General features: G+C 42.9%; 1 protein-coding gene across 4 annotated transcripts in view; it reads right to left on the bottom strand.

Annotated features, from left to right (window-relative positions):
* garnl3 (GTPase activating Rap/RanGAP domain like 3) overlaps positions 1-27,102 on the bottom strand; it is a 387,754-nt gene that overhangs the window by 338,599 nt on the left and 22,053 nt on the right. For 3 of the 4 annotated variants that reach the window (XM_048558881.2, XM_048558883.2, XM_048558877.2), the window contains exon 2: positions 19,121-19,236. The exons of the other annotated variant lie outside the window; for it this stretch is intronic. The gene's annotated coding sequence lies outside the window, so the exon portion shown is untranslated. The remainder of the gene's footprint in view (positions 1-19,120; positions 19,237-27,102) is intronic. 4 annotated transcript variants of the gene reach the window in all.

Below are 27,102 nucleotides of genomic sequence, written 5' to 3' on the forward strand. Positions count from 1 at the left end.
GGCTATTTTTCCTGGGGCATTGGAAGCTGAGGGGTGAACTTACACAGGTTTATAAAATCATGAGGGGCATGGATAGAACAAATAGACAAGGTCTTTTCCCCAGGGGGGTGACTCCAAAACTAGATGGCATAAGGTTAAGGTGAGTGGGGAAAGATTTAAAAGGAACCTAAGGCGCAACTTTTTCACACAGAGGGTGGTGCATTTATGGAATAGCCTGCCAGAAGAAATGTTGAAGGCTGGTACAATACAACATTTAAAAGGCATCTGGATGGGTATATGAATAGGAAGGGTTTAATGGGGCAGAGGGCAAATATTGGCAAATGGACTAGATTTATTTAGGCTATCTAGTTAGCATGGACAAGTTGGATGAAAAGTCTGTGTCTGTGCTGTATATCTCCATGACCCTTTGACTCGAACTGATTTAAGACAGACCAGTTCCTATCTTTGTCAGATGCTCATTTAACAAATACATGGTGCTGAAAATATTCTCAATGGTAACATCAACAACATGCATTTATGTAGAACCTTCAGCATTGTAAAATATTAACATCCTGAGGCAAAAGTGCAATTAGGGGAATGCATTGGTGTGGCAACATTTCACATCACACATAGTTTGGTAGGAAACAGGTCCATCTTCATGACCTCCTAAATGACCTTGGCCAAACTGGTTGACAGGCTCATCAGCAGTATTTCTTGAATTAGCTTCCAAACATGACTTTGGGCTGAACCCCACACTGCAGAAAACAGTCATTCAATGCAATTCCCCCAGAAACATCTAATTAAGGCCAAGAAGGCAGGCCAGCCATCGAATTAAGGACAGTGAGCAGACTCTTGCAGCAGGAGGGCCACTCGGAAGCCTGCCAAGGTTAAAGGGAGCAACAGAATATGGTGAAGGCTGCAGGAGAGAGCTTCAAAAGGGAGGGTGTTAACCCTCCTCCCTCCAGAACAGGGATGCCTAACCTGAAGAAGTTACCCTCCTCCCTCCGGAAGTCGCAAACCATTTCCACTCCCCCTCCCATTCTTTAGATGACATGTCCATCATGGGCCTCCTGCAGTGCCACAATGATGCCACCCGAAGGTTGCAGGAACAGCAACTCATATTCCGCTTGGGAACCCTGCAGCCCAATGGTATCAATGTGGACTTCACCAGCTTCAAAATCTCCCCTTCCCCCACCGCATCCCAAAACCAGCCCAGTTCGTCCCCTCCCCCCACTGCACCACACAACCAGCCCAGCTCTTCCCCTCCACCCACTGCATCCCAAAACCAGTCCAACCTGTCTCTGCCTCCCTAATCTGTTCTTCCTCTCACCCATCCCTTCCTCCCACCTCAAGCTGCACCTCCATCTCCTACCTACTAACCTCATCCCACCTCCTTGACCTGTCCGTCTTCCCTGGACTGACCTATCCCCTCACTACCTCCCCACCTACACTCTCCTGTCCACCTATCTTCTTTTCTCTCCATCTTCGGTCCGCCTCCCCCTCTCTCCCTATTTATTCCAGAACCCTCACCCCATCCCCCTCTCTGATGAAGGGTCTCGGCCCAAAACGTCAGCTTTTGTGCTCCTGAGATGCTGCTGGGCCTGCTGTGTTCACCCAGCCTCACATTTCATTATCTTCAAAAAGGAGGGTTCCTCTTTCCAAGATGACTCTTCCATTTTGAATAAAAGATGGCTCTTGCAACCAGGCCAGCACTGTGTGGGTGCAACGTCCTCTACATGGTGACCTGTAGGCAGAGAGGAGCACTAAACTAGCCAGCCTGCTCCATGGTCTGCCCCTGGGAGGCCCTCTATAGGTAGTTGGTCTAGTCTGCATCAAAAGCATAGAACTGGAAGTCAAATGAAAAATTGCAGTCGGAGAGTTTTAATTGGTTGTAAGCGGCTGTTAAGGCCCTCATTTGCTCCCAGAGGATGGTAGCACCACCAAACCCCTTCTCTTACCCTGTGGAGCGACCGGGGTTGGGGCAGGGGGGGTTGTGATGGGAGGAGCAACCCAGCTGACTTTGCAAGTTTTAGCAGTTGCTCAGCCCCAACAGGGCCTGGGAATCAACCTGAGGTGTTTGCCACGTTGGGGGAGGGTAGGGGGAACCATAGACTGGCTAGGGGAAATCAAAAGCAAGGGCCCAACTTAGAAACAGTTTAGTGACCGGTACTGAAAGAGATCTAAGACCAGGCTGTTTATTTTACCCATTAAGTTGGGTACAATGTGATGACACAGAGGAAACCTAAAAGAAGGAGAACTGATGAATGACCAATCCTAACCATATCCTCAGGTACTCGTTTTCTGCATCATTCTGAATGCAGACTGGGATTTGTTAAAATAATGCTAAGAAATATTCTTAAAGTCTACCTTCGTAATAGAATTTCAGACTTAAAAAAGTTTCTCTGCACACCAGTAGAGCAATTAATGGAGCAGCATTTTTATTCCTCTGTTGGGGCTATGATTGCTTTAAAACATATTTGGTCTTTAAAGAGTACTCCTTTCTCTGCTGTGTGTAGCTGTCAGGGATTAGTCCTATTCTCTGCCATTCCAGAAACAAAATTCACTTCACAGTCTCCCACTCTCAGCTGCTCAAATTGTAATGGATGGCTGTCCAACCACCTTCCAAATCCAGTTTCAGGGAAGCAATCTTTTTAATTATCAGTTTCAAATAAATTAACACATGAGATTGAGGATTTTATCACCACTATAAATGAAATTGTTGCTTCACCATAAAGAAGTAGAATGAATTATCTTCTATTGCAGATTACATCATGATGCATTTATCAATTTGAAACTGCCATAACTGTAAGCTTTGCAATTAGTCTGGAAATATTTTTTCAGCCTTATATTTCACCTAGACTAGTTCAATTCTTGGAATTTAAGTGCACAATCTCATGAATTTCTTTATTGGGTACTTTTTATTTTAAAGTATCGATACCCAAATGGCCCATTTTAGTCCCCTGAATTCACCACCATTATTTGTGAGGCATGAGGACTGGATTCTTAAACAGCACCTTCACCACTAGATGTGATCAAGGCATGCGAAAAAGGTCTTTAGGTTTCAAAACAAATATTGTAGACATATAAAGAGCACACAGATAAAATGAGAAAGAAAAACTTTGGCAGCTGCTGTTCATAATGAGGAGTGACGTGGAGGTGCTGGTGTTGTTCTGGGGTGAACAAGGTCAGAAATCATATGACACCAGGTTATAGTCCAACAGGTTTATTTGAAAATACAAGCTTTTCCGAAGAAGGACTGAGGCTCCAAAAGCTTGTGTTTTCAAATAAACCTGTTGGACTATAACCTGGTGTCATGTGAATTCCTACAGTATGAAGAAGTGCAAGGCCATCCACTGTGAACCTAAGACAGATTGAGGAATATTTCAGGGAGAGAGAATTAGGGATTGAAGTACAAACATCTTTGAAAGCTGTTGGACAGATACAAATAAAAAAAGGGCTAAAGTAACCTTTACCTCATGTTAGAGTTGTCTAAAGCTCAGGTTCAGCTGCACCTTGAATGGTGTCTTCAGACTGGGCATCATATTGCAGGAAGGATAGCTTGGTATTGTGGGAGGGCAGTGCAGATTCTGGCTGAAAAGGGCTGAAAGGGTTAAATTCTGAGACTAGTGGTAATGAGGAAGAAAGTTTCTGCATTTGACATTGATATTGTGTGAAGTCAATAACAAATTCGAGGGTTGGATTTTACAGGCCCTGCTGGTGTATTCGAAAATTGGGTGATGAGTGTGGGGGCTGTATGCAGGAAGCCTGTAAAATAAAATAGGCACCCTCCCCAACCTGTCTCCCTCATAGTGCTGGGAAGGGAAGCATCAGACCATTCAGCTGTCTGCCGGGTCTGGGGAGGAGTCCCAGACTAGTCATTTATGGCTACTTGCCACATAATATTGCAACTGGGGTGCCATCAGGTTATGGTTTGCAGGGGCTGACTTTCTGACAACTTGCCCTCACCACTCCACCCTTTCCCTGTCAAATTCACACAGATATATGCGGAAATCCAGATGTTGTTATCAGCAATTATGCCTTTCCCGCACAATCAAATCATAAGTCACAGGAACAGATGGAGGCCATTTGGTCCATCGAGTTCACTCTGCCATTCAATGGGATTATGACTAATAAAAACCCAATCCCTTGGACACGCTGCTGAGGACCACACCTCCACCCTCCCCACCACAATCTAAGAATGAGTATCAATCACTGAGCCATGGAGAGGTTCCCCTTATACTCTTGCTTTAACAACCTTTGAACCAGCTACATTTGTATTACAGAAATACATGCTACAGTTTACATACAAATTGCTTAGCTTTGAGCCCAGAGATGAAAGTGCCTGTGAATGTAGCATATATAGATACCAGGAGCTGTGATAAAAATCCATTGAATCCTTCAATACTCCACTACCCTTGTCCTTCTCATATGTTACTCAAGCTAGCATAAGTATCAGCTCATCAGGTATGAATATCATTTACATTAGGTCTGTGGGCAAAATTGATCTGATTAACAGTGTTAATAAAATGTGAGGCTGGATGAACACAGCAGGCCAAGCAGCATCTCAGGAGCACAAAAGCTGACGTTTCGGGCCTAGACCCTTCATCAGAGAGGGGGATGGGGGGAGGGAACTGGAATAAATAGGGAGAGAGGGGGAGGCGCACTTTGAGGTGAAAATTAGGGCTATTATTTTAACCATCTTGAGGGAACAGTGCTTATGAGCTACCCCTGTACTTGTGGTAAATGAACATTCTACTAAACAGCTGTCAAAGGTCACTGGGACCCACATTGGTTATTTGGATTATCATTCACATAAAGTACCGGTTTACTGAGGAGCCGCCTCCCCCTCTCTCCCTATTTATTCCAGTTCCCTCCCCCCATCCCCCTCTCTGATGAAGGGTCTAGGCCCGAAACGTCAGCTTTTGTGCTCCTGAGATGCTGCTTGGCCTGCTGTGTTCATCCAGCCTCACATTTTATTATCTTGGAATCTCCAGCATCTGCAGTTCCCATTATCTCTGATTAACAGTGTTGGCTGTTTATAAAGAAATGGCTCCCACATCCCAGGTACCACATCATATCACATCAATACTTGTTTAACATGCTTTTAAATTCATAATTACTGTACTATTCAACTGCTTCACTGGCCTTGCAAAATTAATTTGGTATCTGTAGAATGACAATTCATTTTTTCAGCTTTTTTTTTAACAAAACCTTCTTGATGGTACTTTCCATCTTTGTCCCATGTGCATACCACAATCATTTATTTCACTCGCTCTAGAATTTTAATTAAAAAGTGAAAAATGCAATGGATTTTAACATCCTGGCCTGTTCTTGTCAGAATAATTTGATGTAATTGGCTGTTTCTGCTTTTCAATGACATCACTGATACCTTAAGAGCCCATTGACATGAGGCCCAGTTCAGGAAAGGGAAAATCCACTACATCAGTAGATCAGTAGATCTTTGTAGTTAATTTACTTTGAGGTGAAAATTAGGGCTATTATTTTAACCATCTTGAGGGAACAGTGCTTATGAGCTACCCCTGTACTTGTGGTAAATGAACATTCTACTAAACAGCTGTCAAAGGTCACTGGGACCCACATTGGTTATTTGGATTATCATTCACATAAAGTACCGGTTTACTGAGGAATGTGCACTGGTGAAGTCATTCTGCTAACAAACATTTTCAAAGGCTCTTAATTATTGTATCACAACAACAGCTATACTGTTAATGTGGGATTTCCAAAGGAGCAGTGCGTGGACATCTGACATTAGTCAAAGAAAGCAGCAATATGAGCATCTGCACTGAAGTGTTGAAATACACTGGAAAGGCGGTAAATGATTTTAAGAATTGACAGCTGCTTAGTAAAAACAATTTTGAAAAGTGCACTTAAAAGAAGCACAGCTATCATCTTGTACAATGGAAAACCTTTGCAAAGATTCTGACGGTGTACAATTCCAGCTCACTGATAGCGGTGTGCTTGAGAAAAATAATGAAACCAAAGAACGGAATATGTTCCAGTTATTCAGAGTGAATGTTAAAAACTCATAGCTATCCATTATCATCATTGTTGTTGATGCAATAACAATAAAGGGCTGAGACAGGATTGGCTACTTGTGTTTCTTTGACTAGAGTTACACTGTCACAATTATAACTCAAAGGAGGTCTTTCCAGCAGTCTCTGGTCTCAGGTTCAGAGTGTAAAGAAAGAAAAGAGTTATAATTTAGACAGTGTTTTTTTTTTCATTTTTCTGGTATATGTCACAGTGTGAAAGAATTGTTTTTACAATAGTGACAACTGGTATATCTCCAATCAAGGCAGTCGTTTTGTGCACAGTAAGATCCCTTAAATGGCAATGAGGCAATTGCCTAGATAATCATTTTCGATGGGATCAATGAGGGTGGAGTACTGATCACGACACGGGTTCCCTAAGGTTATCTACTACCAGCGCAAATAACTGGGGGTTCATCCAAACCTAGCACCCCCAACAACACAGCTGGGATGTCAAAACTGTTTATATGCTTCAGTCATTGAGCAAGTGTGAATTTCAGCTGAGTTTAACTACAACCTAAAATAAAAACTGAAAATTAAAATGTTTCCTGTCCGTTTCCTGTCTACACCCATTCAATCCTACGCTAATAGCAAAAGAGTGTTTCACCATGTTATCCTTGTGAAAAAACAGCATTTGACCCAGAGATTGTGATGTATTTATGATTCAAAGTGCACAAACCACATCTCACATCACAGACGATTAATATTTTTACAATGAGAACAAAGACTGCAATACAAACAATTGAAGGCACTAAAATATGTTGATCTGTAATTGCATTGTACTTTGTCTGAGCTTCATAAACACCATGACACAATATGCGATTGCCTCACCACTTTTCTTTATTCTATCACAGGATGTGGGTGTCATTGGCTGGGTCAGCATTTGTCGCCCAATCATACTTGCCCTGAAAAAGGTGTGTTTTGAACCACTGTAGCCTACAGCAGTTAAGTACGCCCACAATGTTAAATGTATCATCTGTGCCCACAAAAATGGATACGCACAATACTACCTGCCTTTCACATCACTTGGCCTTTCATGCCATCTTTGATGTGTATTTTGATCGAGCCGGGTACGTTTACCTGATGTAACAACATTTATGTTATCTCTGGTAACATCAGAAACTAGGATGTGGATAACAAATCATTGGAAAATCTAACACTTGACATATACAGCTTTATATTCACAGACATATCCGTGCCTGTGTTATCAATGGGATATTCATTACAAAGTGTAGCTGCTTCCATCAGCCTGTCATGGTTCAAGTAATCCGAGTTAAGATGGAGTCTGAGACCTTTATACCCTCAGACACATGCTCTGATACAATGATGATATCATGAATAGTTCAGAATACTGATATACTGACCATGTGACATAACAAAACGTCTCTCCCACACCAAACCCACTTTTTTATAAACTAAAAATTATCCCAAACTGATGTTATGGTTTTACATAAGCACATGGTGTCAATTTGATAACTACACAAGCAGGTAAAACTGAGTTTACAAGATTAACAATTCAAACTTCAATGTGGTGCTTCAGATCTGGTGTTCGTATACACAACTGGAGAGGTACACCTCATTTTCGCTTACTCCTGATTATCTTGCTGCTAGTTGCTATCAGTTAACGTCAACGCACAGTCATCACTGACATCCCTTCAGGCAGGATTGATATGGCAACTATCAGCCTGAGCTGGTTTCTCTTTCACAAGTTAACACCGTGCTCAGTCATAAAAATCTGGCTGCCTAATTAGAAAACTTTACTGGTATCTACCTATTTATATCTGCATTTCTAATAATCAACCTCTGTCCAGTGCACAGTTGTGGTGGTTCTATATCTGCTCAAACATAATTTATCTCTTTTAGTGATAATGGGAACTGCAGATGCTGGAGAATCCAAGATAATAAAATGTGAGGCTGGATGAACACAGCAGGCCCAGCAGCATCTCAGGAGCACAAAAGCTGATGTTTCGGGCCTAGACCCTTCATCAGAGAGGGGGATGGGGTGAGGGTTCTGGAATAAATAGGGAGAGAGGGGGAGGCGGACCGAAGATGGAGAGAAAAGAAGATAGGTGGAGAGAGTGTAGGTGGGGAGGTAGGGAGGGGATAGGTCAGTCCAGGGAAGATGGACAGGTCAAGGAGGTGGGATGAGGTTAGTAGGTAGGAGATGGAGGTGTGGCTTGGGGTGGGAGGAAGGGATGGGTGAGAGGAAGAACAGGTTAGGGAGGCAGAGACAGGTTGGACTGGTTTTGGGATGCAGTGGGTGGAGGGGAAGAGCTGGGCTGGTTGTGTGGTGCAGTGGGGGGAGGGGACGAACTGGGCTGGTTTTGGGATGCGGTGGGGGAAGGGGAGATTTTGAAGCTGGTGAAGTCCACATTGATACCATTGGGCTGCAGGGTTCCCAAGCGGAATATGAGTTGCTGTTCCTGCAACCTTTGAGTGGCATCATTGTGGCACTATAATAAAATGTGAGGCTGGATGAACACAGCAGGCCAAGCAGCATCTCAGGAGCACAAAAGCTGACGTTTCGGGCCTAGACCCCTCATCAGAAGGGTCTAGGCCCGAAATGTCAGCTTTTGTGCTCCTGAGATGCTGCTTGGCCTGCTGTGTTCATTCAGCCTCACACTTTATTATCTGGGATTCTCCAGCATCTGCAGTTCCCATTATCTCTTATCATTGTGGCACTGCAGGAGGCCCATGATGGACATGTCATCTAAAGAATGGGAGGGGGAGTGGAAATGGTTTGCGACTGGGAGGTGCAGTTGTTTATTGCGAACCGAACGGAGGTGTTCTGCAAAGCGGTCCCCAAGCCTCCGCTTGGTTTCCCCAATGTAGAGGAAGCCACACCGGGTACAGTGGATGCAGTATACCACATTGGCGGATGTGCAGGTGAACCTCTGCTTAATGTGGAAAGTCATCTTGGGGCCTGGGATAGGGGTGAGGGAGGAGGTGTGGGGGAAAGTGCCTCCACTGGTACAGCCTGAAAATGATGCAATGCAGAATGGAAATCTTGGTGATCAGCCCTTGATGAATATTGATGAGATAGTACATCGAATAAATTCAGTGAGACTGATTGAGGACAGTGGGGTGATGATACAAGAAGGATCATTCCCTACTTTGACAACATGTTTTTAACGAGTTTGGAGTGAATTGCAGTCTGTTGTCAGACACCATTTTTCTGGGATGTTGAATGAACTGAAATTAGTGCTAATCATGTCAGCATCAATCACAAATGTTGCGTTGCTAAGTCTTTGAACAATGGAAAGTTTGGAAAATGAATCCACTATTAAGATGTAATCTTCTCCATGCACAATGATTAAGTTTGCTATTACCTTCATCCAAGGGATGGCTGAACCAGCATGTCAATTTAGAGGATTCCTCTGCTGCTGGGGTTGATACACTTGACATGCCTCATATTCATTCATAAGTGGTTTAGTATTCTGATTCATCCCTGACCACATGCTGGCTGTCTTGTATGTTCAATACCCATGTGTCCTTGGTGTAACACAAATATGATATTTTGGCATAATGCTTTCTGCATTTGGGCTTGTTTGCCCTTGAAAATGACTCATCGTGATACATCAAATTTGTCTCTGACGGGCCAAATTGAAAATTGAAGATGTTCTCAGGTATTACTTCCTCTTGTTACCTGTAGCATAGAGTGACACGTGCCTAGTGATAGTACGTTGGCAGTAGCTCCTGTGTCAAATTTGGCATTTAGTGTGCGCTGTCCTGCATTTTCAGGACATGTGATATTAATGATTGCAGAAACTCTGAAGACTTTACACCATCGATATGGTGCATGAGGTTAACAACTTGGAAGGCATGGTCATCTTCTGAATTTTGCCTTTCACCTAGTTAACTCTGAACGTCACTGATATGTGTGCTTTTGTGTATGTTTTTCAAAGTTGCCTTGCTGCCAGAGTTGTGATGTTGCATTGTACTGTTGGTCATTTGCCTGATTATAATTGTAATTATAGAACCTGAACCCCTTCTTCCAAGTCCTTTAACCAACCCCACACCCTAGGCCCAGTCATGTGCTTCTAGTCATTTTCACCTACATATAGCCCCCATGACGTGGGGTGCCAGTGTTGGACTGGGGTGGACCAAGTCAGAAGTCACACAACATGAGGTTATAATCCACCAAGTTTATTTAAAATTACAAGCTTTTGGAGTGCTGCTGCTTCAGTCACACTCCACCTGATGAAGGAGCAGAGCCATTGGAAATTCCTCAGATAATGTAGCAGTCCATGTCCAAATGCAGCAGGACCTGGACAACATTCAGGCTTGACTGATGAATGGGAAGTAACATTTTCACCGTACAAGTGCCCAGCAATGGCCATCACCAATAAGAGACAATCTAAGCATCGACCCTTGATATTCAATGGTATCACTATTGCTGAATACCACAATATCAACATCCTGGAGGGTACCATTCACCAGAAATTAAACTGGTCTAGCCATATAAATACTGACGCTGTCCACCATCTGCAAGGCACAGGTCAGAGTGTGATGGAATACTCCCCATTTGCCTAGATCAGTTCATTTCCAACAACTTTCATGAAGACAAAGCAACACACTTGATAGACACCACATTTACAAACACTCACACTCTCCACCACTGACACACAATAGCAACAGTGTGCACCATTCAGAAGATGCACTGCCAAAATTTACCAAGGGTTCTTAGACAATACCTTCCAAACCCAAAATCACTACTACTTAATAGAAGGACATGGACAACAGATATTTGGGAACACCACCACCTGCAAGTTCTCTCCAAGCCACTCAACATCCTGACTTGGAAATATGGTCAAATCCCATAACTCCTCCTAAAGGCACTGCAGTTCCACCTACACCAAGTGAATTGCATCAGTTCAAGAAAGCAGCTTAGCACCACCTTCTCAAGGGCAACTAGAGATGTGCAGTACATGCTGAACAACCACCAAAACACTTATATCATGAAAAAAGCAAGATTTTCAGAGGTCTCCTCTAACATCACCTTTTGCTTACTCTGTAAAATAGAACTACATACGTTAATTGGATGGCTGTCGTTCAATAATGTTTTCAAAGGATGCTGTCTGATCCATAATTAAATGTTTGCCTTACATTTCTCTTTGGAAGTTTCCATCCAACTTTTTTTTAAAGCAGAATGCAATATCGCATTTGTTTATTTCTTTTGTTGGTTTTGGCTTTCTGTTCTTTCATTCTATCCTTTTCTCCTTCTGTTTCCTTTTATTTTCCTGTTGCCTCCCCTTTCCTGATTTTCATCCCTTCAATAGAGTTGCTTTGAGGATAATAGCCTGCTAGTTCAAAAGTTGCAGGCTTGCATGAGCTGGTCTCAACTCATGGATGGCATTCATGCCAAGTACAAAAGGATGATGTCACATGGGTTTCCCTGTACTTTCACACCGCATTGGAGAAGGAAAATAGCAGAATCAATTTTTTTTTGATACAGGTAACTCTTCTTATTATAGAAACTGCTTTTAAGTATTTTTAGCTATATATTCTTTCAGGAGAACCATGTATCATGCTGTGAGGGCCACTGAACTAACTGCCTTTTATATATTTTTAAATTGAAATAACAGCCTGTCAAGTTATTTATTTGTAAAGGGAGAGAGAGAGACAAACAAATAAAATATTTACTTTCTCAGCACAGGTCAATAATATTCAGCTTGTGCTTCTAACTATAGAAACTCAGTGAAATCTCTAGCCTCGTAAAAGAATTTTGATATTAATCAAAAGTAAATTAGGTCTGATTTCTGGCTCGTAAATGCCTATCTAGAGGCCTGTCTTCACAGGCACTGTTGATTGTCTGTATATTTTGATGTCGAGTACTGTTGTACAATCGATCTTCAATCAGGTATCCAAATATCTCTGACCAAGTTCTTGGAGTTGTACATTTGTTGACAGCTACTGCTGCTTAACATGATGTGTGTTTGCCTCCAGAAGGGTATCTTTACCTGATGATTATGTCAGCCTTCATAACATAAGGGCGGCACAGTGGCTCAGTGGTTAGCACTGCTGCCTCACAGCACCAGGAGCCCAGGTTCAGTTCCACCCTTGAGAAACCATCTGTGTGGAGTTTGCATATTCTCCCCGTGTCTGCATGGGTTTCCTCCGGGTGCTCTGATTTCCGCCCATGATCCAAAGACATGCAGGTTAGGTGGATTGGCCATGCTAAATTGCCTGTAGTGTTCAGCAATATGTAGATTAGGTTAGTTGGGTCTGGATGGGATGCTCTGTCAGTGTGGACTTGTGGGCCAAAGGGCCTGTTTGCACACTGTAGGGATTCTATGATCTAAAGAAGAAACTGGGTCAAGGATAACATAGTAGTGAATGATCCAACTGGTCATTTTTATACAAAGTTATACACATTTATGCAAGGAATAATCTGCTTCCATTAGTATGTCATGCTTCTACATTCAGGATGGTGTGTGAGACCTTCATACTCTCAGGTCACATGCTTAAATACACAGTGATGATATCATGAAAATGTCTTTTAAAAGCATATTGGCATATTGTGTCACTTAAAGATCATAATACAACAATCTTCAGGTTCTTATATTTCAGGCTGAGATACATAGACCCTTGTTCGGTAGGGAAATCAAGGCAAAGAGCAGCTAAACGGAAGTGAGCAGTGTCAGATCAGGCATGATCCTATTAAATGGTGCAGCAGACCTAAGGGGTTGAATGGCCATCTCCTGTTCCTCTACTCAATGATCTATCATCTAATGATCTCAGTCTTTCCCTACAATAATTCAGTTTGAAAGTACTAACAATAACTTTACAAACAACAACATTCCCTAGCTGTAAAAAAGAAATCTGATATTTATTGAATGGTGATCCTGGAATTCAGGGCAGCAAGGTAAATATTTAACATTTCTATCAATATTTATCAATTTAAAAATTCTCTCAATTAATATTCACCAAAGTGTTACAGAGGAAGGACCTCAAATAGTTGACAAATGGTCAGTAAAGCAATCACCTGAAATGTTCACTCTGTTTCTCGCTTCACAATGCTGCCTCACCTGATGAATATTTCCAACACTTTATGTTTCTACCCACATACTGGATTGGCTGTTTCAATTTGAGTCACATTGGAAAACAAGAAATTTTCTTCTTAGTGCGGTGGTATCTCTCAGAATGCCTTGTGAGGGGACCCAAGTCTTTGAGAGCCTGTCATTTGGATGTCAGAACACAAAGATCGGAATTGCAATGGCAAGAATGTTCTGATGTAAATAGCCACATCAGAGCCTACAGCACCATCAAATCTCTTTTCAGACAATCTAGGAAACACGCTGTGATATTGTTCAAAAGAAACCATTGCATTCCGACACTCTGTCAGAGATGTCTTATATACCAAGAATCCTTTGCTCTTCATTCCTTTATTTATTCACTTTCTCATACATTGCAGTACAAAACACTTCAGTATCTTGAAATGTATGGCCCTGTCTGATGGAAGGTCATAACAATAGCAAACAGTAACAACTGTCACATGTATCAGAGATAATGGGAACTGCAGATGCTGGAGAATCCGAGGTAACAAAGTGTGGAGCTGGATGAACACAGCAGGCCAAGCAGCATCTCAGGAGCACAAAAGCTGACGTTTCGGGCCTAGACCCTTCATCAGAAAAGGGGGAGGGGGAGAGGGTTCTGAAATAAGTAGGGAGGCGGGGAGGCAGATCGAAGATGGATAGAGGAGAAGATAGTTGGAGAGGAGACAGACAAGTTAAAGGGGAGGGGATGGAGCCTGTAGAGGTGAATGTAGGTGGGGAGGTAGGGAGGGGATAGGTCAGTCCGGGGAGGACGGAATGGTATCAATGTGGATTTCACAATCTTCAAAATCTCCCCTCCTCCTACCACATCCCAAAACCAGCCCAGCTCGTCCCCGCCTCCCTAACCTGTTCTTCCTCTCACCTATCTCCTCCTCCCATCTTAAGCCGCACCTCAATTTCCTACCTACTAACCTCATCCCGCCCCCTTGACCTGTACGTCCTCCCCGGACTGACCTATCCCCTCCCTACCTCCCCACCTACACTCACCTCTCAGGCTCCATCCCCTCCCCTTTAACTTGTCTGTTGCCTCTTCACCTATCTTCTCCTCTCTCCATCTTCGATCTGCCTCCCCCCTCTCCCTATTTATTTCAGAACCCTCTCCCCCTCCCCCTTTTCTGATGAAGGGTCTAGGCCTGAAACGTCAGCCTTTGTGCTCCTAAGATGCTGCTTGGCATGCTGTGTTCATCCAGCTCCACAATTTGTTATCTCAACTGTCACATGTATTCTGCTCGTCAAGATATTGCTAGCCATTGAGTTCCTTGCAAACAGCCCATTTCAGTGTCTCATCCTACAGTTTCAAGCTACTGCACAGATAGAGGTACACTTAGTTGGAGAAAGGGGAGGTAAGGTTAATTTAGTCACTTCCAGAGGAAGTCACTGATGAATGGTAGAGTACAAATGAGGAGCATTAAACTTTGCAGATTTTGTTTTTATTTGTTCAGACGATGCAAGCATTGCTGGAAGGACCAGTAGTTATTGCCCAATCCAAAATGCCCTTGAAAAAGTGATGGTGAGTTCCCTTCTTGAACTTGTGCAGTCTGTGAAATGCAGGTACCCTAGAAGGGCTGGTGGTAGGAACGCTGCAGGGTTTCAACCCAGCAACAGTGAAGCAATGGCAATATACGGCAAACTTTGTTTTAACCGGCACCTTGTGAACAGATACTCTCAATAAATCGGCGAACAAACGATTCCTTTAAATACCGGAAGTTTCCAGTGTTATCGTGGTGTTCGAGTATTCTGCTGAGGGTGCGAGTGAGAAGGTTTCTTTCAGTTAAGGCGAAGTTACATTCTTATTTAAGTAATTTATGCTGTTAATGAAGTATGACAGTGGTGTGTCTACCCCTCGCGTTACATTTCTAGTACGTAGTGTGTGCTTTTACAATGACTAGCGTACCTCTTGATCAACCGGTACACTCCTGGTCCCCTAGATGCCGGTTAATAAAAATGTTTGCTGTGGTTCTGAGTCTTAGGGAAAGAGCTACACTGGAACCATTAATCCAAACATGTGAGCCTCACATCACCATACATCACTATGACCAACATGGAGTACACAATCTATCCTAAATCTCTACAGCAAAACATTGCATTTATTAATCTGCATTTCTAAAATCACCAACCTTTTCAGCAACTTGAACAAACAAAATTTTGAAAAAGTTATTTTGTATTGAATTGCCTGAAGGAATGAATTGTTTTGAAAGCTGCATTTACAATTGTGACATTTCTCGTCTGTACCTGGCCAGGAAACAAGATCACCAGGCTCTAGCATAGACCCTTAGACAATCTACAACTGCGTCATCTTCAGAGCACAATCACAAGATGATTGTATTCTTTGATGAGGCTGAGCACTAAAAGACAAAAGTTGATTCTAAGTGTTTGACCTGCAGCCATTACAATGGGTTCAACCAAAAAGGACAAGGAACAGAACTGTAGCCAACCGATCAAACAGGGCTCATCTCAGCCATGTGCAAGATTACTGAGAGGCGTGGAGAAAATCTCATTGGATGTCTGGATTCTCTACTTTCTGGTAGAAAATGGGCAAAAACTATTCAGGGAGCACTTACAATGTCAACATGGTTGGAAATAGATTCAAAAGCCAGGATTAAACCATCGTTGGTCTTGTGGCCTGAAGAAAAACCTTTGCTTTTCCATGCCCTTAAGATGCCCTAAAGCACTTTTCAGCCAATTATGTACTGATATAGTTATGACTGTAATGTATAGAAGAGGGTAGCTGATATGCTTACAGAAAGGTCTTCCAAACAACATAATAATCAGATGACTGTTTTTATCGAGTAATGTTAGTTGAAGGATCAGCATTGATCAGAACACTGGGGAGACCCTGGCCTTTTACTTTGAAATAGTGCCACAGCACCTTTTATACCGACCAAGGCAAACCTTGGTTTAAAGTCTCACCCAAAAGATGATAGCTTGACAATGTAGCACTCCCTCAGTACTACACCACTGCTTGATCCCAAAACCTTCAGATTCAGGGTTATCAGTGCTGCTGGCTGAGCCTGGCAGCATGAACTGCAATTAAAGTGTCCTGAACATTTCAAAGCCAATTGTGCTGACTATGGATATCGGTCAAGCAGGATCAGCTTTTTTTTTCTATTGAATTAACTCTGTTTTAGTACATTCAACTTGAAGGGTTGAGAATCCAGGCCAGCAATGAGGCAGTGCCACACTGCCAGAGGCGTTGCCTTTTTTGACAAGACATTAAATGGGATCTCCTCCCAGCTGGGCAGTAATTATTCCCCAGCATTATTCAAAGAAGCTGAGGGAATCTCACCACCTGTGACTTGGCCAACATATTTCCCTCAACCAACATCACTCAATGTCTGATCATTCATCTCACAGTTACCATGGTACACAAGCTGACTTCTACGTTTCCCTGTACATTCCCAACAATGACTGGATTTCATAAGGTGCATTATTGGCTGCAAAGCACTTTAAGATGTCCACAGTTTGTGAAAGGCACAATATATTTTATTTGTTTGTATGCAAAAAGCACAGTCCATCACCAGGTACTGATTCAGTTGTGGGCTTGGAATGTGTTGGAGAGGTGACACTCACCTGCTGTGCTGCTACAAAGCAGAATTCACTTGAAATCACTGCCACAAAGACAGACACAACTGTAAGTGGTACTATTAATAGCTGGAGCTGAGATTACCGACTGCTCCTTTACACAGTTACTTCACAGGTGCGAAAGCAAATCATAAGCAATGACATAGTTGCAAGCAATAGAACAAATGAGATCACCCCAAACACACTACTATCAGCTCAGAGTCCTTATGATTTTACATCAGGGAATATGCAACACATCCACAAACAAACACTTTATATTGAAAGCTGTTTTACTTAATACTTGATGAACAGAATGTAGAAAGCTGATGTTCTCTGTGCCATGTTTGTTTGTATTTTATGCCCCCAGAGACTTTCCAGTCACTGCTGAGCTGGTTTCTATGGCAAGGTGATGTCATGCGCCAAGAGTGATCCCACTGCGGGGATTTATTTTGAGGCACTGCAGAAAGTTCCTGCTTGCCTATCGACTAACGGCACAAAAGAAAATTGACATAACAGCCCCTCCCTCTTCAAAACAATGAGTATAATCTCTTCCTCATCCTCTCCAACCCCTTCATCACCATTACTCCTGCAGCCAATTTGTGCCGTACCTCTGATCTCTCAGCATTATATTAACTGAACCTTCAGGTACAATGAGACCAGACTGTCATTTTACAATAATGAGTGCTTAAAAACAATGCAAATTAAGTGTACAGCTAGGAATCTGGTACCTAAAACCCTTGACTGAGAAATTTTTCACAGAGTTCAACTCTAGCCTTGATAGCAGACTTAGGGCAGTCAAAGCTAAATAACATCAAGTTTAAATATCCTGTAATTATAAGCAAGAGCCAATCGTTACAGAGTGCATTTAACAGAGAAAACATGCTAAGGTTTTAATGGATAATGGAGAAGAGGATAGACAGAAGGAATAAAGTAACAGGTATTAAGGTGCAGTTGACCGGTGAATGGGCAACTGTAAGCTTAGCCCAGAAGAACGGCTGCAAGGAAGGTATACAGGGATGTGAAGCAGAATTAGAGATTGGTGTTTCAGAGTGTAGGAATGAAGCATTTCAAGGCCCCAGGACCAACAGAGGGATGGGAGGTTGGAGGTCAGGTGAGAAAGTGAGAGACAGGATATTGCAGACAGGGCAGCGCTTTTGAAAAGGAAAATGTGGATTTTGAATTCCACACACTGGGACACAGAGAACCAGTGTGGGGTGGCAAGGTGATCAAGTTTTTTCTTCTATTCATTTGTGGGATGTGGGCATCACTGGCTGGCCAGCATTTATTGCCCATCCCTAGTTGCCCGTAAGAAGGTGGTGGTGAGATGCCTTCTTGAACTGCTGTAGTCCACCTGCTGTGGGTTGACCCACAATGCCATTAGGGAGGGAATTCCAGGATTTTGACCCAGCGACAGTGTGGAACAGTGACGTATTTCCAAGTCAGGATTGTGAGTGGCTTGGAGGGGAACTTGGAGGTGGTGGTGATCCCATGTATCTACTGCCCTTGTCCTTCTACGTGGAAGTGGTTATGGGTTTGGAAGGTGCTGTCTGAGGACCTTTGCTGAATTTCTGCAGTGCATCTCGTAAATAGTACACACTGCTGCTACTGAGAATTGTTGGTGGTGGGATCCTTGTGAATCAAGTGAGGCAACCTTTGAGATAGGAGGCCTGAGTTCAAGTCCTACCTGCTCCAGAGGTATGTCATAACATCTCTGAGCAGGGTGATTTGAAAAATATTTACAGCCATCGGGTTCAAACAACTGGGAGTTTATGAAGAGTCAGCAATAGGAAACCAAAAGGGATTATAATGGAAGTATTTAACCCATGGCTAGTTAGCAAGATGAGGTGGAGGCAGAGAATTTTACATGAATACCACAAGACAAATTGAACTTGTATCGTAACAGACAGCAAACTCAACAGTCTCACTACTACGTTTTATAACTACAATAGTTGAATTTCAAGATAAGTGGGTGTTTATATATTCAGTCAAGCCAGGCTGCTTGGAAGAAGTAATTCTTTCTGCCTTCAAGAAGTTCCAAACTCGGACTATTTTGGTGCAGTGGCTACCTGTTGTAAGCTGGAAAGTTTATTTGCGCAGTCAGTCTCATACAGGCAACATATCGGGTTAATAAACAGGAGGGAGGGAAGGTGAATGGAAGGACAGAAAGGATTGCAGTCAATGAAGCACTGTTTGAAGTTTAGTCACGGTTACAATGGCAGTCAATTTGAACATATCAAACTCCCACAAAAAACAATTATCGAGTAATCCATTTTACCAATGTTATTTGAGGAACACAAAAAAAATAGGTCAGTACAGCAACAAAAGCTTCTCTACTCTTCAACACAGTCCCGTGGGATCTCTTACATCGAACTGAGATGATTGACAAGGCCTCAGTTGTGAAACAAAACCTCTTAACAGAGCAGCACTGTTTCAGTAACTTACAGAAGGATCAGCTTAAACCTTGTTCTCACATACCTGGACTAAGACTTATGAATCCATAACCTTCTCTCTCAATGGCAAGAGGCTAAGCAATGAGTCCAGTTGGCATTTCTTCACTCTGTATATAACAGCATTCAGAAGTTGAGCATCTTCTGCGGAGTTAAAAAGCAATGTACTCCAATAAATTTAAACACAACCATATAAAATTATAGAACAACACAGCACACTCACAGGCCATTTCGCCCACTATGTTCCCCGTTTGCTTTTGACACCCAATTTCACCCAGGGACAAAAACAGAAATTGCTGGAAAAGCTCAGCAGGTCTGGCAGCATCTGTGGAGAGAAATCAGAGTTAATGTTTCAGGTCAAGTGACTCTTCCTCAGAACTTTACACCCACTTGTTAACATGCAACACAAAAATGGTTAAGAAACAAGAAGATATGTGTATATCAGATGTTCCACTAAGCTGAATAGTATGATATTATACATTTTACAGAAGGCAGAGATAGTAAGAACTGCTGATGCTGGAGTCAGAGATAACACAGGGTGGAGCTGGAGGAATACAGCAGGCAAGGCAGCATCAGAGGAGCAGGCAGGTTATCACTTCAGGTCAGGAAGAAGGGTCCAGAGCTGAAATGTCAGCTTTCCTGCTCTTCTGATGTTGCCCGGCCTGCTGTTTAATAGAAGGAGGTTGTTTCAAATTAATGCATCATCACAAATTTCTGTACAACAAGAGCAGTCCATTTGTGAACATTGAATTAACAACCAAAACACAAAGTTATTTCTGTTTTCAAACTTTTTTTGGGGAGCCCCAAGTGCGAACCACCCCACCCACTTTACAAGTTTTCAAATGTTCTTGAAGAAATTAACAATGAGATGATGTGGGTTTTTTTGTGGCATTATATTTTGCAGCAAATGTTTGCAAATGAGTCAACAGAACATTCAAATAAATTTCAATTTTATATTCTGCAGGGCACTTTACATTCAATCTGTATTAATTTTCCAATTATTTAATTTCTTTGATTTGAATCAATATGAAGCCTAATAGTGACCTCTAGTGTTTGACTGTGTGAGATGTGGCTCTTGTAGGAAATCAGTGAGTTAGGGAACTCATGAACGGTAACGTGTAGCAGCTATACAGTGCCATTCAGGATAAAGTGGTGAGACTGCAGTCATTCAGAACCTCCTCACAAACCAGTAAGCACAGGAACAATGTACCAGCAGCGAAATGGATATGTGCTCCAAGACACGTGTGTTTTACTCTCTGCAATTGCATACCAAGGCCCACAAAGGAAAGCAATTTAGTGAGTGTAAACTAAGCTTTCTGCTAGAATAATTGTGAAGGCAAGTATCGTAACACAATCTCACTGCACTGTTAGCAAGATGCCACCCAGAGTTCATGCAGCAGACACCGAACAGACAACATATACATGCAGACAAATTTCGTGAGGTATGGGCAACAAGTGGAGGGGGCTGGGGGGTGTGTTGGTGGCGAATATGATTCTTTCAAAGGGCTGTCCCTTTCAAAATGAGATGGGTTAAATGGCCTCCCGCTGTGCTGCACTATTATTTACAACTGCATTAGGTTGCTTTCTATGAAGTGAATGAGAAGGAGCAACTAAATGTTTGTAAGGGGCTGGATCACAGTGACTCAGGCTGTGTTCGTGCAGAAACAGCACTCAGTCATTGTTAGAGTTAGTAAGAACTGCCGATGCTGGAGTCAGAGATAACACAGTGTGGAGCTGGAGGAACACAGCAGGCCAGGCAGCATCAGAAAGAACAGGAAAGCTGACATTTGGGGTCAGGACCCTTCCTCAGAAATGGGGGAGAGGGAAGAGAGCTCCAAAATAATAGAGGGAGGAGGGGTGGGGCTGAGGAAGGTAGGTGGGATGGTGATAGGTGAGTGCAGGTAGGCAGTGGTGGAGATTAGTCAGTGAGGTGGGAGCAGTGGATAGGTGGGAGAGAAGACGGACAGGTCAAGGAGGCAGGGGTGAGAGGGAGGGTTGGTCATGGGATGAGGCTGGGGGTGGGGAGATTTTGAAATTGGTAAAGTCCACGTTAAGACCACTGAGCTGTAGGCTCCCAAGGCAAAATATGAGGTGCTGTTCCTCCAGTTTCTGGGTGGCGACCTTGGGTCACTGGAGGAGGCCCAGGATGGACATGTCACCCAGGGCATGGGACGGGCAGCTGAAGTGGTTTGTGACTGGGACGTGTTATTGTTTGTCATGAACAGAGTACATGTGCTCTACAAAGCAGTCTCCAAGCCTCCACTTGGACTCACCAATGTAGAGGAGACCACATCGCGAGCAGTGGATACAACAGACCACATTGACAGATGTGCAGGTGAACCTCTGCCTAATGTGGAAGGTTTGTTTTGTGCCTTGAATGGAGGTGAGGGGGAGGGTTAGGAGCACTTCCTGCGGTTGCAGGGAAAGGTGTCGGGGGCTGTGGGGCTCGTGGGGAGTGTGGTGCGGATGAGGGAGTCGCAGAGAGCGCGGTCCTTATGGAAGGCAGACAGGGGTGGGGAGGGGAATATATCTTTGACTGTGGGGTCGGATCGTAGGTGGCAGAAGTGGCAGACAATATATGTTGGATACAGAGATTGGTGGGGTGATATGTGAGGACGAGGGGAATTCTGTCTTTGTTTTTGTTGCGGGGTGGGCATGTGAGGGCAGAGGTGCTGGAAACGCGAGAGATGTAGTCAAGAGCTTTTTTGACCACTGAAGTGGGGAAGTTACGGTCCTTGAAATAAGAGAACATCTGGGATGTTCGGGAGTGGAATGCCTTATCATTGGTTTTAGTTTCAAAGGCCTTATACAGGAATAGAGAGCTGCAGGTGTGTGACTATTGGCAGCCTGTTGAAGCTGCCTCAGGGCAATGTGGACAATGTGTATCTTAAAATCTTCTCTATCCTCACAAGAATGCACTTCAGACCCTATGTTGTGAAGAAGCCACGTTTCAAAATTTTTGGGATAACAAGGCATAGAGCTGGATGAACACAACAGGCCAAGCAGCATCAGGGGAGCAGGAAGGCTGACGTTTTGGGCCTAGCTCCTTCATCAGAAATGGGGGAGGGGAAGGGAGTTATGAAAATATAGGGAGAGAGGGGGAGGCGGATAGAAGATGGAAGGAGGAGAAGATAGGTGGAGAGGAGACAGGCAGGTCAAAGAGGCAGGGTTTTGTGTCTATTTCCAAGAAACTACCTGCATCCACAAGCCGCTAGGCTGTAATTTTAAAGGAAGAAAGTCCTGAACTATGTGAGTAAAATACAGCAGGAAAGAACATTTTGCCACCTGCCAGTCATTGCAGAATTTTGCAGCTTATATGAAGTTTACCGTTCTCAATTAGTCTCACTATACTCCTGAATTCCAATTCTTGCTCCTCTCTAATTTTCAAGCTTCGTCTCTAAATTCTTCCCAGCATGTAATGTATCCTGTTCCAACTATATTAAAGTGCAACAGATCTCCTAGACACAGAAAGGCTCCCCAAAGGATGGGGAGTTAACTTGCCATGCAATTTTCCTTCCTTCCTGCAGATTATTTCCATGTGTCATTTACCCTGAATGTTCCAGCTGAGACTCAGGAACAGCAAACTGAGGTTACAAACACATATTGTACATTTTATGTGAAACATCATTTGAAAAAAAAAATCATCTTGGAAACCGTTTAGAATGTTTACTTTGACATGGAGGTACAGAAAGACCATTCGGCCCATCAGTTCTCTGCTAGACACAGACATCAATCAGTGAGAATGGGGAACTGCACCTCCTCCATGACAATCCTCTATACTGGCGCCCCACAAGGCTGCATACTCAGCTCCTTACCGTACATGACAGTGTGGTCAAACTTCACCTACAAGTTCACTGATGGCACCGTCATTGTAAACTGGATCTCAAATAATGACAAGACAAAATATAGGAAAAGGATAGAGCGCTTTAGTGGCATGTAAAGACAACAATCTCTCCCTTAACATCAGCAAAATTGGTCATTAACTTAAGGAAGCAAGGAGGAGGTTATGGCCTGTCTGCATCAATGGACAGGGGTAGAGATGGTCGAGAGCATCAAGTTCCTAGGACTGATGGTCAGTAACAACCTGTCCTGCTCCAGTCACATTGACGCTATGGTCAAGAAAGCTCAACAACATCTCTACTTCATCGGGAGGCCAAGCAAATTTGGCATGTTATAAAGACTTGTATCAATTTTTATCAATGCATCAAAGAAAGCATTCTACCCAGATGCATCACAGCTTGTTATGGCAACTGCTCTTCCCAGGATCATACAGAGAGTTGTGAACACAGTCCAGTCCATCATGCAAGCCAAACTTCCATCCATTACTCTATCTATACTTCACGCTGTAGGAAGGCAGGCAACATCATCAAAAACCCCTCCCACTTCAGTTATAATCTCTTCCAACCTCTTCCACCAGGCAGAAATTATAAAAGCTTAAACACACGTACCAACAGATTCAAGAACAGCTTCTTCCCTGCTGTTATTTGACTTTGGAACAGACCTCTCACTGTTATTAGGCTTTGGAACAGACCTCTCACTGTTATTAGGCTTTGGAAAAGACCTCTCAAATTTTAAATTTAATGCTGAGCTTGTTGTTTATGCACCTTTCTGCTGTAACATTGTATGGTTCCCTCTCTTCTATTGTCCTAATGCACTTTGTACGGTGTGATTTGCCTGTACTGCACGTAAAACAAAACTTTCTACTGTACTAGGTACATGTGATAATAGGAAATAAAATCAAAATACAACGCAACACTATTGATCAGTGCAAACAATTTGATTTTGCTCTGCTTCAGAACTTCTCTTTTAAAGATACACAGGTCTCCTGAACAACTAAGGTGTCAACTCTGGCTGGATTAATTTGTGAAGAGCACTCACCTTAGGGAATGTCGTTCAGTCCCTCAGCATTTTGTTTACTCAGCCTCATCACCAGCATCTTTGTCGTTAATAAATAAAAACACTATAGAAAAAATTTAAATCACACAAATGTTTACAATGCATCAACAGTTTCTCTCCCAAGGTGCTCACATGGGGAGCCTGGAAATTAATCTTTTATCTCCTGGAGACTCTGGAATAATTTTGGATGATTGATGATTCTGAGATAAAGGATTCCATTCTCAGAGTGGAATGTGAGTCCCTACTGCAGGATGTAGAGCACTATCATTGAAACGGCTGCTATGCACTTGCAATGCAACCGGTGTTAACCAGTTTCCGCATTGACCTGTAAAGATTTGAAACTTGCACTGGTTAAACTATAGAATGCAAGTAGATCAGTCAGTTCAAGCGGTTCATTAAAAAAATACAATTTTTCTAGACATTCTTTCCTGTATAAATTGCAGCTACATAAATCAGCCAATTCTTCCACCATCAGAATGACCTCAGTCGGTATTGCTGGCGAGATTGCAAACTGTTTCTTTATTCAATCCATCTAAACATTGGAGATTTGCTACAACAGCATTCTATGTCCCATCATTTCAGATGCTGCCATCCATTTTCAGAGAAGCTCCACATTTAGAACTGGTTCATTGCTCCTATCGGTGGTGTGGCCTATGCAGAAAACCTAAAAGGTTAGTGAGATAACACAGTGTGGAGCTGGAGGAACACAGCAGGCCAGGCAGCATCACAGGAGCAGGAAAGCTGATGTTTCGGGTTGGGACCCTTCTTCAGAGAATTTTTTTTTAAAGAGGGGTCCCGACCCAAAACATAAGATTTCCTGCTTCTCTGATGCTGCCTGGCCTGCTGTGTACCTCCTGCTCCACACTGCGTTATCTCAGGCTCCAGCATCGGCAGTTCTTACTATCTCTAAAAGCTTACTGGCCTTTTTCTTATGTTGCTTTTCCAATGCTCGCATGCATCTTGCATAAAATGATGCACCATTCAGGGTAGGGTTCTCTGCAATTAGCTGAAGCCCATTCTGTTTTATATAGTATTGTTTCTGAAGGGGTTAACATTCATCTTACACGGTTCTAAAGAAGGATTACTGCTCTAGAAATGTTAATGTGCTTTCTGTCCACAGATGCCGCCAGACCCGCTAGGTGTCTCCAGCAATTTATGTTTTTCTTTGTTCAACACACATGTTACTTTGGATCCATGTTTTGTGCTGGTGCCTCTGTGGGTAGAGACAAGTAGTTCACCTCTAACTTTTGAAGGAAACAAATATATCTGAGCCAGCTCCCTATGGTCCTGGTAATTCTGTCTGACCAAATGTAGCTCTATTTATTGGTATCATACAATGAACTTCATTCTCATTTAAGCTATCCTATGCTGGTGTACCTTCTATCATTAATTACTAGATGGACCCAAGGGAAACCATTACCTCAAACAATCCTTCCGCCGTATCACATGCTGGAAGAGGCGATCAGTAGAACAAAGTATGAGGAGTAATCATCTGGGGAGATATCACACATGAAACATGCATTTTAGAAAAGTAGCTGGCTACTATCACTGTCCCTCAGCTAAGCACTCTCTGGTTTCCAGTGAAAGTTGAGTCTGGGATCACAAACAGTGCACTGGTGTATAACTCACATGGTAACTGATTCTGTACTCATTCTGCCACCAAGTGGTGATAAGGAAGACTGATTATGTTTCAAATTAGCTGGTTACTGTGGCAGATCGTCTTCCTACTTATGTTTTATACCAAGAGCCAAGAAGTGAGGAGGGGTGTACTTCAGACAGTGTTTGTCAGAGGAAAGATTCGGAGGGAGCTACCTGTTCTACCTGGGTTAGAGATTTGCTGATGTGACAGACATTTCAGAAGCTAGCAGGTATTTGTTGCTTTGCAAACATGATACGAAAACTAGTACATTGTAGTTTGCACAGTTAAAAGCAGCCTCATGTGCACTCTAATGAAGGGTCTAGGCCCGAAACGTCAGCTTTTGTGCTCCTGAGATGCTGCTTGGCCTGCTGTGTTCATCCAGCTTCACACTTTATTATCATGTGCACTGCCTTCACTTTAGTGTAAAGTCGCTCTACTCTGACCTGCCTCTCATTTTCATCCTAATAAAATGTGAGGCTGGATGAACACAGCAGGCCCAGCAGCATCTCAGGGTGTTCAACCAGCCTCACATTTTATTATCTTGGATTCTCCAGCATCTGCAGTTCCCATTATCACTCTCATTTTCATCCTGTTTGTTTTATCCCCATGCAGTCTGCAGAAGCATTCGGATGTCAGGGGAAATGCACTGATTTTCTAACAGTGAACAACCTGTCTGTTGGCAATTGCCCTAAACAACAGCAAACAGTCCTAATCACACTTACCCTCTCCTGAAATTCCTGCATTTCATTTTCCACGTCCACCTATAACTTAATCTTGAATGTAGACCTTGTTTCCACTTGGAAATTCCACAAGTCTGTAAACTTCAAAAAGATGTCATTGGCTACAAATCTCTTCTTTTATAACAAGCATCTTTGTGGTGAAACTTAAGTCATGCTGTATTTCCTCTGCTGTGGAGCCCATTAATTCACGCTGGTTTTGAACAGAAGTCTTCCTAAGCTTGAATATAGAATTGACAATATATCTTGACCAACATACACCAAATCTCATCAAAAACCTTCACTGGCTATTTTTTAAACAATCTTATGAATCTAAGATGCTGCCTTTCTTGTCTTATGAACCTGTTCTTAACTCCTTCAGCAGCACTGAATTGACTTCTATTCCTGCTACCATTACTGCTCTCAATTTTTGTACCAACGTACAACTATTAACACCAAATTCTACCGGCATGTTTTTCATCCGATTCATCATAATTTCAAAATTCCATTTCTGTTTCACTTTGTTATACAATGTATAATTCTATCTGCCATTGTAGTATTATCTGTAATTTTTAAAATTTATTCATTGGATGTGGGTGTCGCTGCCTAGGCCAGCATTTATTGCCTATCCCTAATTGCCCAGAGTGCAGGTAAGAGTCAACCCCATTGCTGTGGGTCATGTAGGCCAAACCAAGGTAAGATGGTGGATAACAAGGTGTAGAGCTGGATGAACACAGCAGGCCACTGAAGGAGGAGGCC

Source organism: Stegostoma tigrinum, chromosome 29 (genome assembly GCF_030684315.1).
Source record: "Stegostoma tigrinum isolate sSteTig4 chromosome 29, sSteTig4.hap1, whole genome shotgun sequence".
NCBI lineage: Eukaryota > Metazoa > Chordata > Chondrichthyes > Orectolobiformes > Stegostomatidae > Stegostoma > Stegostoma tigrinum.